The sequence below is a fragment of the Pelecanus crispus genome, chromosome 1 (genome assembly GCF_030463565.1).
Source record: "Pelecanus crispus isolate bPelCri1 chromosome 1, bPelCri1.pri, whole genome shotgun sequence".
Classification (NCBI taxonomy): Eukaryota; Metazoa; Chordata; class Aves; order Pelecaniformes; family Pelecanidae; genus Pelecanus; species Pelecanus crispus.
Window position 1 is genome coordinate 103,121,675 of NC_134643.1, and position 18,939 is coordinate 103,140,613.

General features: G+C 40.1%; 1 long non-coding RNA gene across 1 annotated transcript; it reads right to left on the reverse strand.

Annotated features, from left to right (window-relative positions):
- Nucleotides 1-489: 489 nt before the first annotated feature.
- On the reverse strand, nucleotides 490-16,669 carry LOC142597139 (uncharacterized). Its single transcript, XR_012831977.1, has 3 exons — nucleotides 16,576-16,669; nucleotides 1,481-1,643; nucleotides 490-835 (listed from the first exon to the last, which is right to left on the reverse strand). It is a non-coding gene; the product is annotated as an uncharacterized LOC142597139 (long non-coding RNA).
- Between the last annotated feature and the right edge of the window lie 2,270 nt (nucleotides 16,670-18,939).

Sequence of the window (18,939 nt, forward strand, 5' to 3'; positions counted from 1 at the left end):
TACTGTTCTTGATGCAGGCTTACCCTTGGCTTTGGAGTAGTTAGGAAGATGCTTTGACACAGCTGAAGAGCTGTGGAGTATGAGTCAACAGCAGGAAAGAGGCAACGGAGATGAATCATCACCTGGTCTTGGTTTGCAGTCTCTCCAGCCTTGCCTAATTCCCCTGCAATGGACACATTGGAGCACATGAAACCAGAATTAACCCTGTAAGTAGCATTTGTCATCCTGTTCTATGCGAATACCACCTCTACAGTTACAGAAAACAGTGGAACTGTGACCAGCTTGAAAATGAGGTGTACTGAAGCTATTGGTACTGCACTGATAGCTTAAAAAATCCAAACAAGAAAAAATCTCATTGTAAGCTGCCATACCCAAGCATGGTCTTCATGTCCCTTTTTTCTAGTCAGGGACATTCTTTTTTAAGCTGAATAGTAATTAATATTGAAAGAAGAACTCCAAGATATTAACTAGTCCCTGTTACCTCTCAATTGTTGGGGAAGAAAAAAATACAGAGCGTCCTTCTACACACAGCCGGCTGTGCTGCTGTAGCTCATCTTTCTGGTCCCTTACACTGAAGTCTGTTGGATAGTAGGCACATGTGGAGGGCAGGCCTGACTGAAGCCCAGGAAACCCACAGGATGCATCAGGTATGTGAATAACAGGCAAACTATTTGCTCTGACAGTGGCTACTCTATGTTTATTTTGTCTTCCCTACAAGATTTAATTTTTAAATTGTTTATTTTCAGGTTTGGCTTATATGTCTAACTGCAACCAGAGAATTCCAGCTCACAAATACATGTGCTCAGTATTTTTACACTTCTCCTCATGAGGCATCCTGTGGAGAAAGAGAAAAAAGGGAAAAAAATTATTCCAAGTATGTTGCCTCTCTAAGGAACTGCTTTAAGTTTGTTATTTTTACTGCACAGATCCACGCCCTGTTAACCATCATAGTAGCAGACTGCCATGACTAGAAATTTCTCCATTTTTTTTTCTGGATTGCCAATTAACTGAGGCCACATTGCAGAGGGAAGGATGCTGTTGCTGCTTGCTCACACATGGCCCTAAGTAAACATCAGGAGGAAATCAGTCCCACCAAGACCCCACTGCCAAGTGAGTTTGTACAGGTGTCACCAATTAGGGCAGAATTTGGCCTGCAGAAAATGTCCAGCCATACATGCCATAGAAAACTGACAGGTTGTTTTGGGGATCTCACAGGGACATTTGTAAGGCTGGCTGCAGACAGTTTCAGGGTCAGGGGGAATAAGCTATTTATTTCTTTCCTTTGTGAACTGAACATCCCCGGTGTGTGTATTGATTCTAGCTGGGATGGAGTTAATTTCTTCATAGCAGCCCATATAGTGCTGTGGTTTGGGTTTGTGACAATACCTCTTTTTCAAGGTCGCATTTCACCCTTTGGCCCTGCCCCATCCCCTTTCCCAGAAGCAGTGCATCATGGAGCTGGATCTCATGTCTGTCCTACCTGCACAAGGGCTTCTCTTCTACACACCATTTCAGTGGAAATCGATGAGGACATCAACTCATTTGTGGCAACTTTTTGTAAACAGTGAGGAATGTGTGGCCATATGGAGTGGTACACTGAGCTAACAGACTGGTGTGAATTCTCTTCTGGGAAGCCAATCTCTCTGTCAAGAAAAAGCAAAACAAAGGAAATCAACGAACATGCACCCAGGATTTTCCAGATGATAAAAGCTCAAAACAAGTGGCACTACCTCACATATGCTGTGCGTAAGCACAAGGACAGTTACTTCAGCATAGATAGGATAGAGTAACTTGAAGCATGATAACCTGCTATGCTGCAGTTTGCTGTCAGTAACTGCTCCGGTTGCAAAGAAGGATTTCAGCTATGGAGAACTTTCCCTGACATTTTGATGAGAGACCATAGCTCTCAACCATGGGCAGCCCTGCTCATTTCAAGGAGCATTACCTCACGTGCTATCAATGATGCTTTAGACAGTATTTTAAGTCTTTTCCCTTTTCTAGCACTTATCAAAGGACTAAAAGATGAATGTGAAGTTCTACAGGGACACTTGGTTAACAGGGGAGAGGAAGAGAAAGGATGCATAAATCAAGGAGAAAAAGTCTTTAAAGACAGGATAAGACTGCAAAGTAACACGCTCACATGAAAGGAGATGCCGATAGTTAATGTTTCATTGATGGAGCTCTGGCTTTAGAAGTTTGGAGGGCAGTGTGGAGAGTGTTTCTAATATTTCAAAATGAGCTACTACAATTTGACATGATAATATTAAAAAATGCACTGAAAGAAGGGAATTTTAAGTAAAGACACTCCTACCAGCAACTATCAAATCTGTTTGAGTCATACCTTGTAGTAAAACATCTGACACCACTAAAATCTGCAGCTTCCATTTGTTATCTCTTTTTGTTCTCAACTGTGCCATTTCCACATTGGCCTTCAAATTATTTCTGTGACCCCCAGACTGTGACCAGAAAAAGCTGTACAAACACTTTTTAAAATAAATATTTGAGCAAACCACTTATTGTATTAGTTATTTCTGGTAAATGCTATATTATCCTCATATTTATTTTTTGTTAATAATTGCACTACAATTAGCAAGTAATGGCATGTTCAGTTGCATAAATCCAATTTTCCAGCATTCTATTGCTGGCCGTACATTTCCTAACTTCTCCCTCTGAAAAAGCACTTCCTTTTATTCAGCAGACAAAAAGTAAATCTTACACGTTTCTACATAAAAACTACAATCTATTTTACTTTTAAAATTAGGAGAAGTATCTCTTAGATTTTTTGCAACTGTCTGAATAGGATCTAAGACTCGGAGCTCGAAGAAAAAGAGCTGAACACATGGACCTAGGAGTGCAACCTAGTATTCTCTCACTTTTGTACCAGCATCCCAAAAGATCGTTCATTCGTCACAGCGCACAACTGCAACTTCTTAAGGTCATAAACTTGATTGTCTCGTAAGGTACATAGACAGAAGACACAGGTGAACATCCTTACTAACAATTCTACACTATTTGGTAGGAGTCACCCCCATGTACTTTAAGACACTCCTGCCATATTTTGGCATGACTACCAGGACTCAAATCTATCAGCTTCCAAAATCAGAAACCTTCACACCTTCATGCTGTGTGGCTCATTTCCTGTAGCTGTTCCTTTTTTAACATAGCCTAATAAATCTTTATCCAGGCCAGGCAAACAACATAAAAACATAATTTAAGGAACAATACTGCCCTGACCAGCAAAGAAGAGGGAGTGCGATGGATCTTAATGACTCTTTTCTGTGTCTGATTCCAAGTGCTGTGAAGTTATAATGCAAACATTGAACTGTGCTGAATTGAATGAAGTCAAGATAATTCAAGGACAAAAACTTGTTTGCAGCCAATATAGATATTTGAAATCTTCTCAGCAGTTCTTTAAAAATCTCATTACAAGCTGAAATGGGTATTATTTCTTGTGGTGCTCCTACAATCGCTGAATTTCTTCATTGTTTCATTATGTGTGTTCTGAATACAGAGATGGGATCTCCCACAGATAAACTACAGAACCATGTGCAATGTGAGATATCCATAAATAATTATTTGGTTAGTTTAGTCACTAAAAAAAAATCACTCCTGCCTGAAATATTTAAATCTGGATATCACTCCAAACCAGGAACAGTACACAAAGGGCTACAGTGAGTTATGTAGCATTACAAGAAGACTGTTGCTAATTCAAATCCAGTGTTAGTACTTAACATTTTAATTCTTTTGAAGATGATAGGTAGGCTAGAATATATGGTATGTGAACACTTTCTTTTTTTTCACCCTTTATTATAGCTACAAATATCCCACTAAGAAGCAACGTATCAAAGTGCACTTTGAAATAAATTGCTGTGCTTCATACTATATATTGAAATAAAAAAAAGAAACAAAAAAGCCCAACACAAAAAAGTATCTGGTAAGTAATTGAAAGCGTAGTTTTGGAGTTTTGGATTACAAAATGATCTTGTCTTGCATTCTATAAACAGCAGGGCTGCTTTAAAACAAAAAGGTGACTAATTTTCTGTCTACCATGCATGCATTCAGAACTTATTACTGGTGTACTCAGGGAGGGATTTTATGTTTCCTTTGGCCATATTGCTAAAGGGAAGACTGGTTCAATTGAGAAAATATGGCTGTGAGCTGGGAGCCCAGTGGAAGAGAATGGGAAACCTTCTGCCCTGCAGAAGACTGGCTTTTGCATATCAGCTTAAACTGAACTCTTAAAGGGGACAGAATATTCTGTAGCAATCATTACAAATTGCATGACATTATTAATACAAATGTTCTGCAAAAATAATGGCCAGTCCTGCTTATCTGCCACAGTAATTAAAAAGCTCTAATAAAATAATATTGAGATAAATTTCATTGCTTTGTATGATGGAACCCCTCACAGAAAACTCATTTTTTAACAGCTTTAGCTTCAACTTGTTACTCATTTTTGAAAGCTAATGCCATGCTAAATTTTAATAATATGGCTAGTGCACATTTCTATGCTGCATTAATTATACATTTGCAACTCCACAGAAGACACTCACAAAGAGGGCAAATACAAGAAATATCATCTGCAACTGGGGCCAAATTAAGAAAGTGCCTATCACAACAGCAGCATTTTCATTAAATATAGCTATTCTTGTCCAGCACTTGTATGCATTAAATTATGGTCATGCTTCCTTAGCTCTCCTCCTTCCCTAGAGAGGTCCATGGATCTAGCTGACACTCTTGTAGGACTTATCACTTGCACAGAATACTAATCAAAGATCTAACTAATTTCTCTCCCCTGGCATCCTAATTAGGATGGTATGAAGTTCTACACTCTCAAATCATGAAGTCTAAAGCCAGTGAAGAACCAGAATGAAGTTTGATACGTTCACATGAGCAGTTACTTACCCCTTTTTTTAACACGGCTTTCTCATTCTCATGTTAGATTTAGTGCAAAACCCTGCCATAACCAAATTTCTGCAAAGGTCTCCATAATCAGACAGGAAGATTTTTGCTGGTAACACAAGACTGTTTTGATACACAGTCTCCTTTGCCTAGGAGACTCCTGTTACTAGAAAGCCTGGAAGCTTTAATTTTGCTTGGCTGGTTCATGAGCAGAGTTGTGTCAGGGAACAGAAACAGGCATTAGGATACACAGGGAGGGGGGAAGAAAATATAATCTCAATGCCAGCAAGAACAAACTGCTGATACGGCTGATCTTAAATCTTCCTAGGTGGGAGGCTATAACAGCAAACGGCTGAGATTTTCACCTTGGAAAATGCTAGTGAACTGGAAAAGATATTAGAAAAAGTTACAACACTAGAAAAATAATGCAGATTGTACTTTGCTGATATGGAAATATGCAATAACAGCAATTAAATTAATCTGTGTCTCTACTGAAGTAGCTGATTATTTTTGTCATTCGCAATATATTACCTAACCAAAGATATCACAGTTAAGGAGAGAAAGGACATTTTAAAGAAAATTATATTTGTCCAGGGACCATCTACAAGATAGGCTATTACCCTAATTCCTGGTGTGAACCTATACACACAAGCAGTTTGCTGACCTCAGGCTTGATTTAGATATTAATGCCAACCCAACTCTGTTCTCCATGCATCAGGTCTGTTCTTTGGATTAAGTCGAAAATACAGAATGCTGAATGAAGAACTCAGATGTTTCTATGAATCTTATTTATGATCTTGCAGCGAGCTCTACTCATAAGAGATACCAGAACAGTTCAAGATGTTGAAAATACAACCCTTGAATTTTGTGCATGTGTTTTTGAAGGTGTGGAGTAAGCTAGTTCCAGAGTTCCCAAATTGGGGTATATTAAGGATCATGACACTAGAAAAACTAATCAATTCACAAACAAGTTTTTCAATTTAAAATAATGTTGCAGTAACATGCTGTAAGCAGTGGTAGGATTTTAGGGTAGGAAAGAGCAGCTGAAGTTTTCTTCCCAACAAGAACTTTTTCATCCTCAAATGTTTTTAAGCTGCAGAGGGTTTTTAATTCATATGAACCTAAGACTTTACACAGCTTTTCTGTTTGATGGGGGGCGTTGAGAGGGACGAGCATTATGTTTATCCATACCTCAGAATAGTCTGTATGCAGGGTACCTGGGCCAACCACCAGGAATTGGTAGAACAGAGAGTGAAGCCCCTCTCTACCAAAGTTGGTTAAAGTCTGCTGATTTCCCAGGCTACATCTACTTTTGTGCCTGTCTCTTTTTCAAATGAAAATTCCATCATGGACTGATAATTCTTTACCAATAACACTAATACTGGAGTATTCCAGGAAAAAAATCAGCAAGGTTTTAAAAACAACTCTTACCAGCAATTTATAATAATTAAAAAATTGAGAAACCCTAGTTACAGTGATGATCTGAAAATACAAGAAGTACCCTCTGGAAAGCAGAAAATGCCAAGATCTACCTGCATATGCAGATAGTGGATTATGGGGTTTTTTTTACTTATATGGACCTGGAATGGACCTCCTGGATCATGATCCAGTTCCCAGGCATGCATGTGAAAGCACTGACAATCTAATCAGGTTCAGTGTGTAGATCTGAAGCCCATCTGCAAAAGTGAACAGAAGGCTCAGTGTTCCACCATCAATGCCTTCATAGGAAGATGGGCAAGAACTCAGAGTTCAGATAAAACGCAAAATCTCACTTCGACACTCAGTAGCAGATATAACTCAGCTCTTAACTGACTTAATTTTTGTTGGCTGCATTTTTTTGGTGGTGTAGATAGACCTACAGTGCATTATAAGATAAACACATTCTTGAATTTCTACCGTCATTCACCTCTCATAATTCTGATTACTGCTTGAAGTGTATCTTGGCAAAATTGGTGTAAAGATTTTATAATAACTCACTGTACCAAACTTTCTTACATTCCTTCTCCCAACACTCCATCTTCATGCAATCTCACTGCAATTCTTCCCCGATGTAAATTAGTACTATACTTACATAAAACCACAATCTACAACTGAAGAAACTGCTGATTTTGTATGGGGTTTGTATTTCAGACTAGTCTTGCACTCTTTATGTATTTACCCAGAGGTGTATTTTACCTGCTGACTGTGTTCTTCCCTACATTCCCAGCATTAGAAGACTAATCACATTAGGTACAATGCATGCACTCTCTTCTACTTTGTCATTATTCTGCTGGCAGATAACAGTGAACAATAGCTGAGAGATCCTCAAAGTCTTCCATTAAGCGCTGATCAAATGCTGGCCTCATTTTTCACATGGATGAGTGTATTTGTGCTAAATAAGAAATAGAAGTAACACAAACTGAATATGAATAAGCTGGAAATATTCCCTGATATGATCAAACCCAGCTGTATTTAAAAGGAAATGATGCAGGCCTTATCAGCTTTGATTTTGAGACGGAGGAGCAATTTTCATCTGTGCATCTCGGGAAGTTCATTAGCCACACCATAGGGTTATGCACACAAGTCCCCGTGCTCAGACTTGAAAGGGCATAACCAACCTCTTGAAATATGTGTATGTAATAAAACATGTATGCAGCTGTTGCCATGCTGGCTGCATCATTGCTATCCTCTTTGAAAGCTATCACAGCACACTTCACAGTCACTGCCTGACTTCAGCACACTGGTCTGTGCTTTGTATTATGTGTGGACTCCTCCTGCTCAAGCACTTTGGGAGCTTTGGAGAATAAGGCTTGAACAGACTGTCCCTTGTCAGACAGTGACTTTAAAGGCAAGCAGTACCTTTAGGCACCAGTGGAACAAGGTTTACAGATAGTCTGTTTAAAGGACTGACAAATTGGTCACAGGGATTAAAAAGCAAAAGCAAGACGAAAATAAAAGTGAGTATAGCAGAAGAAACATGGATTATTTTCAGACTATTAAACTTCACAAAATAAAATACACAGGTCCTGAATGGACTGCATTTGGAACCCAGGATAAATGTATTTAAAAAGGGGCAATGACGCAGAACAAAATTGCTCTCTTTTGGGTTCCATGGTCCCAGTGTTCCAATCTCACTTGAAAGACTCAGAGCTTTCTTTTCCTCCAGGACATCTGGGACAGGCACATTGGTTTAAGAAACACATCATTATCACCAATTTTAGTTGAAACGCATTTTGCTTCCAATCCCCATTAGTAAGAGGAAGGAGGTAAGTTCACAGAAAACGGGTTTGTGATGGAAAATTAAAAGGAAGTAATTTTGGAGGGGCAGTAAAGAGGAAGATAGTTCATGAAGAATGTTCCAGGAATAGCTCCACACAAGATGCCTTCTTGAGATTAATGAATTTGTTGTACATGCCCATAATTATTTCCATTCTCATGGAACAAGCCCAGCTGCTTTCAGCATCCACAAATGAGAAACAGAAGGAAGCAGAAGAGAAAACAACCATATTTTGTTATGTCCAACAGTTAAAATCACTGGATAGCAAATAAATTATGCTAAGCGCAATTAAACACAGAATTAACAGTAATCATTTGTAACATAACACAAGACAGCTGAGATAAATGAGAAGGGGCTTGCATTGTATCGTATTGAGAAACTGAATGATACGTTGCCAGGATACATGTTTACAGAAATATGAACCTGAGGTCAAATAACTGATTGGCTTCTAGCGGTATATGTATTCATCTAAGCCTTGTTTGTGGCTGTTTCTAATCCCTTCCCCTGGTTTTGTGTGCACTAGAAAAACTCCTACTTTTGTAATAACTACTATTTTAGCATTACTAGGGGCAGGAATGCTAGTGGAAATCTGGGCTCAGGGGGCTGGTGTTTAGTTATTACTATGTAGGTTAGACTTGCTCTGCGCCGGGTGACAGATAACACGGCAACAATAGAAGCTGCAACTCCTCTTTAGGTCATTTAGACCTTTAGAGTGCTGATAATGACAGCATAACAAGAGGGAAATATTTCCCCAAAGTAAATTCATTCAGGGCATGCCTGCACAGTACCTCGTGGGCAGATGCAGTCTTGTTCCACAGGTGCTCCAGAGCACTGTGGAAACAATATTCCAAGAGCCGCATGTCCCAGCTGAAGCAGTTCATGGGCTGGGCTGATGTATGCTTGGCTCCTCAACAGGTCTTAAAAGCTTGGGCCCATGACGATAGTAATACAGGCACTCAGCTTTGGTTGGCTTGAAGTGCAAGCACAGCAAATGCACGTAAGCCTGAAAGATACCATTTAGACTTTCTCACAGCTACAGCTACATTAGCTTTCTAAGGTTTAGGTGCTTGCACTTGTGAAAAAAAAATCTCAATCTGTTGCTATAACAACTCTCTTGCCTTTCTACTCAGCAATAGTGCTGGCCCAGACGTTAGTCTTGTTCATAGAATCATAGAATCATTTAGGTTGGAAAAGACCTTTAAGATCATCTAGTCCAACCATTAACCTAACATTACCAAGTCCACCACTAAGCCAATTAAGGGCAGAGTAGCAATTTCGTGTTTCCTGGCTTGGTGGCTGGATTATTTTTAATGAAAGTAAAAACTAGGACTCACTAAGATTGGAAAGGATCTCTAAGATCATCAGTCCAACCATCAACCCAACACCACCATGCCCACTAAACCATGTCACAAAGTGCCACGTCTACACGTTTTTTGAACACTGCCAGGGATGGTGACTCCACCACCTCTCTGGGCAGACTGTTCCAATGCTTGACTACCCTTTCTGTGAAGACATTTTTCCTAATTTCCAACCTAAACCTCCCCTGGTGCAGCTTGAGCCCATTTCCTCTCGTCCTATCGCTAGCTACTTGGGAGAAGAGACCAACACCCACCTCACTACAACCTCCTTTCAGGTAGTTGTAGACAGCGATAAGGGCTCCCCTCAGCCTCCTCTTCTCCAAGCTAAACAACCCCAGTTCCCTCAGCCGCTCCTCATAAGGCCTGTGCTCCAGACCCTTCACCAGCTTCGTTGCCCTTCTCTGAACACGTTCCAGCACCTCAATGTCTTTCTTGTATTGAGGGGCCCAAAACTGGACACAGTATTCCAGGTGTGGCCTCACCAGCGCCGAGTACAGGGGCACAATCACCTCCCTGCTCCTGCTGGCCACACTATTCCTGATACAAGCCAGGATACTGTTGGCCTTCTTGGCCTCCTGGGCACACTGCTGGCTCATGTTCAGCTGGCTGTCAGCCAGCACCCCCAGGTCCTTTTTGGCCAGGCTGCTTTCCAGCCACTCTTCCCCAAGCCTGTAGTGTTGCATGGGGTTGTTGTGACCCAAGTGCAGGACCCGGCACTTGGCCTTGTTGAACCTCATACAGTTGGCCTTGGCCCATTGGTCCAGCCTGTCCAGATCCCATCCTACCCTCGGGCAGATCGACACTCCCACCCAACTTGGTGTCATCTGCAAACTTGTTATTTCTTTTATTGCATTCTGTGCTGTCTTTCAAAAATATTTTAACTTGCCATGGTGGAAAAGCAAACTACCTACCACCTTTCATTGGACAATCATAAGTCTCAGCCATGGAAGAGGACCAGAGCATGCCCTAGCTGCCTTGGAAGAACTGGGCCCAGGTTTCCATTGTATGGTGGGGATGATTGCCCAAAAAACTACAGAGCTGGGTTACTGCTGTAGTGTGTATACAAATCTAGAAGCTGAGTAGTACTCCTGGGAGCTACAATAAGTAGACAGTATTTGTGCACCTAACATGCCAAAAAGATGATATGGATAACTCCTAACATCAACGTGTTTAAAAGTGAGCTGGCGTGATACTTTTGCTTTGCTGCCTTAAGTTGCAGTCGTTTCTGCTCAATGCAAGAAAAAAGACACCATCAAGCTCTTGAACATGATCGTGATGTGGGTCATCCCTGAGGATGTAATAGAGCATCTCTGGGTTAGGAGGAGGTGGGGGATCTGAGACCAATTACATCCACACCAGTCCCACTGCCGGCAGCCTGTGGGACGTTCCTCTGAGGGTGAAACAACACACCAGGGAACCACCTTCCAGCTTTACTGCTTCATTAGGTCTCCACCAAGAAGCTGTTGTTCCCATAGCAAATAGAAACACTCTTCAGGCTCTGGCTTTCAGCAGCATTTTACTTTCTGTGTCAGAGACATAGAAGTATGCTCTGTATTTCAAAACACACCTATGCCACAGGCTTTCCATAATCTTTGAAGGATGGCCCAAATTTAAAAATCAATTTCCAGCTCCTCATATGAAAAGACAGGCAGAAAATTTTCATAATAGATGAGTGGATGGAACACCAGATCTGAAGGAGATGAGACAAGCAGGGCCACAATGTAATTTTTTCCTTAAGGTTTTAAGGAAATAAGCCTCTTGCCTATAGATTTCACTGGAAAACTGGTTTAAAATAAGGAAGCCTAAATCTATTTGGTTTCTCCCTGCTCTCTTTTATCCTAAAGAGTAACTGACAGGTGGAGACTAAGGCAAGAGAACACAGTCCCTGCATTAACCATTAATAGAGACAAATACCAGGTGTAGACGTCAACTGCAATTTTTCATTCCCTGTTGGTAGCAGAAGGTTCCACAGAGCAATGCCAAAATGTTAAGGTAGAAAATACACTCATGCCTCCCCCAGTCCTTTTGTGACTTTTTAAAAAGCTTTTTGTTTTCAAAAAGTGATTTCTCTCTGGTACTTCCATTACTCCATGTAGCTTTGTCACAGTTGATCTTCATTAAAACTGAAGACACTATAAAAGAAGGCACAATTTTATAGTAAAGGTAATTGTTCTGTAGTCTGATCCATTGCGAGTGCCAGCATGCAAAATAATGTCGTGCACTCACACATGCTGGTAGCGTTAGACATTGACACAAACAGCAGTGTATTTCCCAGCTTGTTTTGATTTAGGAATTACAGTGAAATCACCTTCTGCTAAAGGCATTTTTCTACAAAACTCATATGAACAGAGTCACAGCCAGAACAGAGACTTCAATTCACACAGAGGAGAGCCTGGAAATCTTTCAGGGTTTAGCATGAAGATGGAACCGGTGTTTCACTTTGTTGACTTCTTCAAGAGCATGCTTTGCTAGAATGATCTTTTTTATTTTTATTTATGTTTCTGTGAGTCAATATGATTCCACTTTTGTGGAGTGAAGGGGACCCTGACGTCACAGGCATCTCTGCCTCAACGGTCAAATGGGGCGTTGCATTAATAGTCTCTACAACCATGTAAATCTGACAAGGTTGCTGCAATGCTCCAATTCTGTATGCTGACCAATCTCCTAATGAAGGGAAGACAGAGCAATTTAAGACCAGCAAAGTTTTCTCAGCAGTTGTCTTTTGGCATTACAACTCCTTCTGCATGAAACCTCAGTTATGGTTTCCCTCAGCTGTAAGTTTGTCTGCCTGAAACCCACTGACTGTCGTTCTAAAATGGCTGATTAACAGAGTATCTGTTCTAAATCAACCACCAGTAATGGAAGGCATGTGCTCATTTAACGGGTATTGTTTGCCTGGAGTATGTCTGTCCATTTAGTAGTTAATAATAAAATGCAATGTTCAATGGCCTGAGACATTTCACAGTGAAATGTACTTGCTGAGAGACTTGTGAGAGCCTGGGAGCCAGGGGAAGGTATTATGCCCTTAATGAGTTTAATAGATGCAGTCATGTTTAGGAGATAGCACCTGATCTGTCAAAAATTATGTGTTTCCAAAGGGGGTAGATGTTCAGTAATCATTTCCTGGAAAAAAAAGGCTAGATTCTTTCTTTATTGGGTTAGTGTATACTTAATGGGGAAGGAAAGGAGAGGAATATTTGAATGTAAGTGGAAACTCAAGAGACTCCGAGGAACTAGATACAAAGTCTAATGCAATTGACTTGGAAGGTCCTGTATCCACTGGTACTCATGAGCACACAGGAAAATAATGCCTTCCTGCACATTTGAGCCAAAAACCAGTGTGAACAGGTTGGCTAATATAGAAGTGGTCTTTTTTATTTGGTTTTAGCATGAACAGATTAACAGAACAGCTTCTTTTTACTCCGTATATACCTCTTGTCAATATTTTAAATGATGCTGTCTATTCTGGACATTGTAAACAAGCTCCTATTTGCATCCATCTGAGCTCGACCCGAGTGAAGGGTGACTCCTGGGTACTTGTTTAACAGCAAGGTGCTCCGCATAGCATTGTGATGATCCTTTAAATGGGAATACCTGAACACTAGCAAGCAAACAGTTTCTTGAGGGCCTCCAATGGGTAACAAGTTGTGCCTCCCCTGAACTTGTGCAGGTTGCTCTTTGCACAGATATTACCGTATTCTTTTTGGGGGTAGAGAGAAGGACAAAAAATGAGTATTCTAATGGAGCTCTACCAAAGGTTATTATTAACAGATCATGTGCAATGACTATGAAGAAGGAATGTCAGGGAAATTATATTGATTCTTCATCCAGCTTTGCTTTTAGTGAATTCACTGGGCCTGCAACCTAATACGTTAACTCTTTCAGCTCTACTGTTGAAAACTTTGGTCAGGCAAGGAACACTATAGCTGTGGGTGCTCTAGGCAAAACATACAATAACAATAATGTAAGTTTGGCAGAAAATCTGTCACAGTTGTGTACCAAGTAGAAATGACACAAATGTTGTTAGTAAACAGCGTTATCTCAGCTTCTGAGAAGCAATTACACCCACATACACATCTGCTTTTAAAGTCCATAGTAATTTAAAATGATCTACTTATAAGCCTTGAGTTGAAGAAGTATGCATGAGAAGGAGAAAGGAAAAAATACAGTTGTTCGTATGAGAGATAAGCTTGGATTATGACTCCATAGGACTGAAAAAGGACTAAGATCTTCAATACCATTGTCTTCATTTTGTAAAGATAAATATTTATAAAACTAATTAATCAATGAGATAGGCCAGGATTTTGTGATGGTATCTTACCCTTGACTAATACAATTTCAATTTATCTCAAAGTGTAGCTGCCTGTGTGAAAAGATTAATTTAGCTCTAGCATTGATGTAATAGATTGAGCTGACCGAATTAAAATCACACTCAAAATACATAGTTCCCTATGTATGTTTGGTGAGCGAGGACAGCTTAGTAACCAGACCGAATAGTAATAATTGTAGACAACTCATTGTCTCCAAAGCATTGCAGATTTGAAATTTTCTGCTTTGTTCATCAGAATTCAGAATGGTTATCAAAGTATCCACCCAAGAGTTACAGATACAGTCTGTAATTGACAGGTCAATTAAGAAGGCAGCATGAATTCATAGAAATGCTGGAAAACAAGGGGTGGACAGAATACATTACAAAGAAATTGTGGAAGTGACTTAATTTTTGAAACAGAAAATCAGAATGGAGGACAAAGAGGTAGGAAAGCACAGAAAAATAAAGATTGAGCTATGCTACCATCACTAAATACTTACCTCCTACTAGAGCTGAAAACCTGTCAAATTAAAAAAAAAAAAAAAAAAAAAAGAAATTCAAAGCCAGGAGAAAAATGTGTGACTTGGTAGCAGCATCTAAAAGTTAAGCAGCATCTGGTTTTGTGCAGGGAGAGACAATTTATTAAGTTACTGTGATGGGACCATAAGAAAACAACACAGGGCTGTGAAGAATCTACTGAACAGCTTGAAAGAAATGGCACAGATGGATCTAGAGATCACTTCCATCCAGATGACAGCTTCAGAAAAAAGTTGTACTCTGGCTGTAGAAATCATCTGTTGCCCTCCCATTACAGAGGTATGCATTATTACTATCAACTTTTTTCATCACTGGCACCAAAAGAGGCAAAGTAATTCACTTACTGGGTTCAGACTAGGCCGAAGAAAAATATTATGCAGACTCATGTGATTTGAGCTGAGTAAAGTATTTTTGGCAAATAAAGCCTTCCAAAATACCCTGTTTTGAACAGACCAAAACACTGCATGAATTTAACTAAATTCCAAAGAATATTTTCCAAACAGGATAAGTGGGGGGAGGAAAAAAAGAAAAATTAAAAAACATTCTTTTGAATGAAGTGCTATGGTTGGTAATTCTGTGTTTAGAAATAAGATTTTTCAATTTTGTTACTGAGGTCAAATGATATTTTTGGAAAATAGGATGAGCAACATAAACCTTAGAACTTTGATACAGAGCAGAACACTTTTTTTCTACTCAAACTATGTTTGGATTTGTTTTAATAATCCAGCCTCACCTTTTTTTGCACTTCCAAACCAAATGTAGTTGTGGAATACTGTGATTTAAGAAAACTGAAACAAAACAAATTGGAATGAGCTTCAGAATGGCAACCCTTGTGTAGCTCCAAGTCTGAGTGAGGAAAGGCAGACTATAGAATTTCAACAGCCCCTGGGAAAACTCTGCCAGCAGAATAAAGAGAACTGTTTATATATCTCTCCAAAACCAAGGTACAGGGATAACCCTTGGTGTATAGCTATGCTCTCTGCACCTCCATCAGCCTGAGGAGGGAACCAGTGCCTTCAGAGCTGGTGAATTTCTGCCACTGCCTTGAACAGCAACCAAGTAACTAACCTGATACACACAGTGAGGACACATGCTGTGCATGTCCAACATGTAAGTAGGGTTAAGTAAAATAAAAAGCTGTTTCAACATGTTTGTCCTGTAGCACCAAGAGTCGTCCAAAGCCGCAGATCAAGACCGGTAGATCTAGTAAGAACCCACAGGTAGGGGCTGGACCACCTCAGAAATACAGGTTTGTCATTTTTCACTTTTCAGTCTATAACATGGAAACAAAACCACTTGAGTTTTATCAAAGTAACATGCAGTCTTGACTTCAAGGCACTCAAAGGCACTACACTAACCATACAAGGCACTCTAGTAACCACAGGCACTATAATAACCATATAAATACCAATACGAGTAAATATAAAGGTACAAAGATGGACAGAGTATGCTTTTTCCGCTACGTGAAAGAAAAGGAATTCTTTTAACATGGGCATAACTAATGGACTGTTGAATTATTAACCCATATGAGTGTGCCAAAGTGATTAGTTCGTTATTAAGGTTTCCATCCTTGCAAAATGGTATAAAACATTTCAATAAAATAATTTTGTACTTTCAATCTAACTTATTAAAGAATAGGCTATAACAGTAGTTACGTAGTAATGGAAGAATAATCAAGTATGCTCACAAAATATCCAGAACAAAAAATGCTCCATGTGTGGTATTCTTATCACAAGCTCAGTTTCCCGAGGAACAGAACAGTAAAAGCCTGATTGAAAATGTTTGCAAATCTAGCCTGGAAGTATCTCTACCAGTCTCAATTATACTGTCTATACACAGTAATACTGTTCAGTTAAAGGATCACTGTCTCTTATCTAGGAATATAAACTTGGACTAAACAATCCTATTTCTGGCACAAAGCAGACCAAGAATAGTATACTTTTGCAATAAATACAAATAATAACAAAACCAAAACATCCAAAGCATTGCGACAACTTTGAGATTGTTTAATTAAACTGGATCCAACTGGGATTAATTTGTTCCCTGTCATCAGCTCAGGTAGGAGCTCTAAAGAGAGACAATATGTCAGACCTAATCGTGCCTTATTTAATGTGAAAATAGCAATAAACTCTCTAGGGGTCACCAGAGTAGTAAAACAACCTTTTTATTACTTCAATAGTCTTGTTTCAATGCTGCTTGGGAAAATACCCTACCACTGTTCCTTGGCTGTTGTCTCAGTATAGCAGCTGTCCCATGCGGCAGTGACAGAACCACACCGAAATGTCTACTCTCAGAGTTTTATGCATCCCTCTGAAACACTCTGCATTGGCTGCTGTCAAAGAAAAGATGTTTAAGGTGAGCACACCTTCTTGGATAATAGTACAGGCCAAGAAGATTCCTAGGGAGAGGAAAGGAAGAAAGAAGGGAGTTGTCATCCCACCTTCCTGACAGCTCACTCCTGAACAAGAGCTGGTGAGGAAAGGGTATCTAGATCTTCCACTAACTGGCACCCAACCATAATGTCACAAGCTTGAGGTCATTCATTTGATGTCACAGGCATAGGGTGCCATGGCTCAGTTTCTCCCACTGTTCATTGCATGTATGGAGCCAGAAAATGTATAGTGACAACAGAGCTGTCACCATAGCAATGGGGTTTCTGGAAGGGAGAAGAGCCCAGGACTCACCTGAGCAGCAAGAAGGTCCCATTTATTGGCATTTTTCCAGGCTTAAGGAGTCGAGATTAGTGGGAGGGAAGGGAAACGGACACAGGGTGAGCAGGGAACCTAGCAGAATGAGAAAACGCCAAGTTTTTCGTGTATGGCTGCAACTGCAAGGTGATTTCAGGAAGTTGAGAAGTCCCTATTCTTATGAAAACGTTATTTGCAGAGCAGGAAGAGCACACACCAGGACTTTTCACATCTGGGGCAGCGTTGTGTGCTCTAGGACTCTCCTGCCCACTTGTGATGTACTGTCACACTGCAGTAGATCGACTCAGGTTTTAAGAACATATAGGAATTTCAGAGACTAGTCAATAAAAACTAAGTATAGACTTCAGCACATACCAGATTTGAACACAGCAGCAGTAGCACTTAGGTACAGCTATCTCGCAGATGAAAGGGAGACATCAATAGACTTAGCAAGGGTAAATCCCATTTAACAATATACATTACACTATCTGCTGTAGCACAGACAAAAGCAAACATACATCTGACCTAAAAGATCCTTTCCAATCTCAAAAGTTCATCCTGCGGGACTCAGCATGGCACCGTCAAAGGACTAGAACTGCTGAATGAAATATTTCTCAGATTCAGCTCTGTGATAGACTCTTGACACAAATATAATATCCCCATTTTATACAAAGAACACTTTTCACAACCAGGCCACCTCTGATCTCTCAGCCCTGATTTTTAAAGATCTCAAAAATGCCTTCCAAAGACAAGCCTGGAGCTAACATTTTAAACTCTGCTGGCCACTAAAAAACAGGGATTCAATAGAGATATTGATTTCATGGCATAATATAATTTCCTTTCACCTCCACTAACCTTTCCATGTTCCACAGGCTATAAATTATTTTTTCTTTCTTTCCCTTAGAGAGATAACCGCCTTACCAACTTTCTCTACTCTGCACATGCTAACTACCTCTTCTTTCAGAGGTAGTTTACCTGGCACATACCTGAGCAATTGCTTTCATTTTGTGTTTAGCTCTGAAGTCTGCTAATTCTGTTTCAGACCTGAGGAAGGCTGGTGTGCCTGAAAATTTGTCTACCTTTCCCAATTATGCTGGCTGATTAAATAAAAGCTGATATCTCAATGTGCACATCTGTTTTTATCTCTTGACTTTAGAATACTGTTGCTAAAACAAAACAAGCACATCTCTTTTATAAATATTTCTGAAGTTGGCAGGTTAAGAGAACACAGTAAGTAAAGCACACCAACTTAAATAAAATATGAGACATGATGAGACCCTATTCAACTAAACAGCAAGGTGGATCAACATGTAGCAGTGGAATCATAAATGATCAATATGAAGTGTACTCACCACAGACTCTGTCTAAACATCTCTCTTCCCTGTTTCCCTCCCCCCCTGCCCCAAACATGCATCAGAAGATTCTGGTAACAATTTGCTGTCTCTGGGCAGCTTCATATTAAAATAAAAAAGTGATAGCACTGTCATCCTAGAAAGCACTGTCCAGCAGACAGCACTTAGACCAAAAGGAAAGCTATGTTCTAAACATAGTGTATAGATAGTGTACCCTGTGGCTGCTCCACCTGCTTATTCAAGAAAGCAAGGGTCTTCTTTAGGCTCTTTGTCACATCAGCCAATGTCTTGTGATTGTCTTGGAAGCCTTGGAGCAGCCTAAAAAGCACTTGATGTTAAGGAAATTCAATCTAACCTAAGAAACCCATATGTGAGGAAGAGCTCCTTCAGGCTTCCCCTTGGCTGGACTCAGCAAAAAAGCCAAAGCCTATCTCAAATATTCTAAGTCAATGCTAGCTGAGGACAAGGTGCCCAAGATATGGACCACAAACTGAGAATACCACTCCTTCTCAATGCCAAAGACAGCCATGATGTGAAG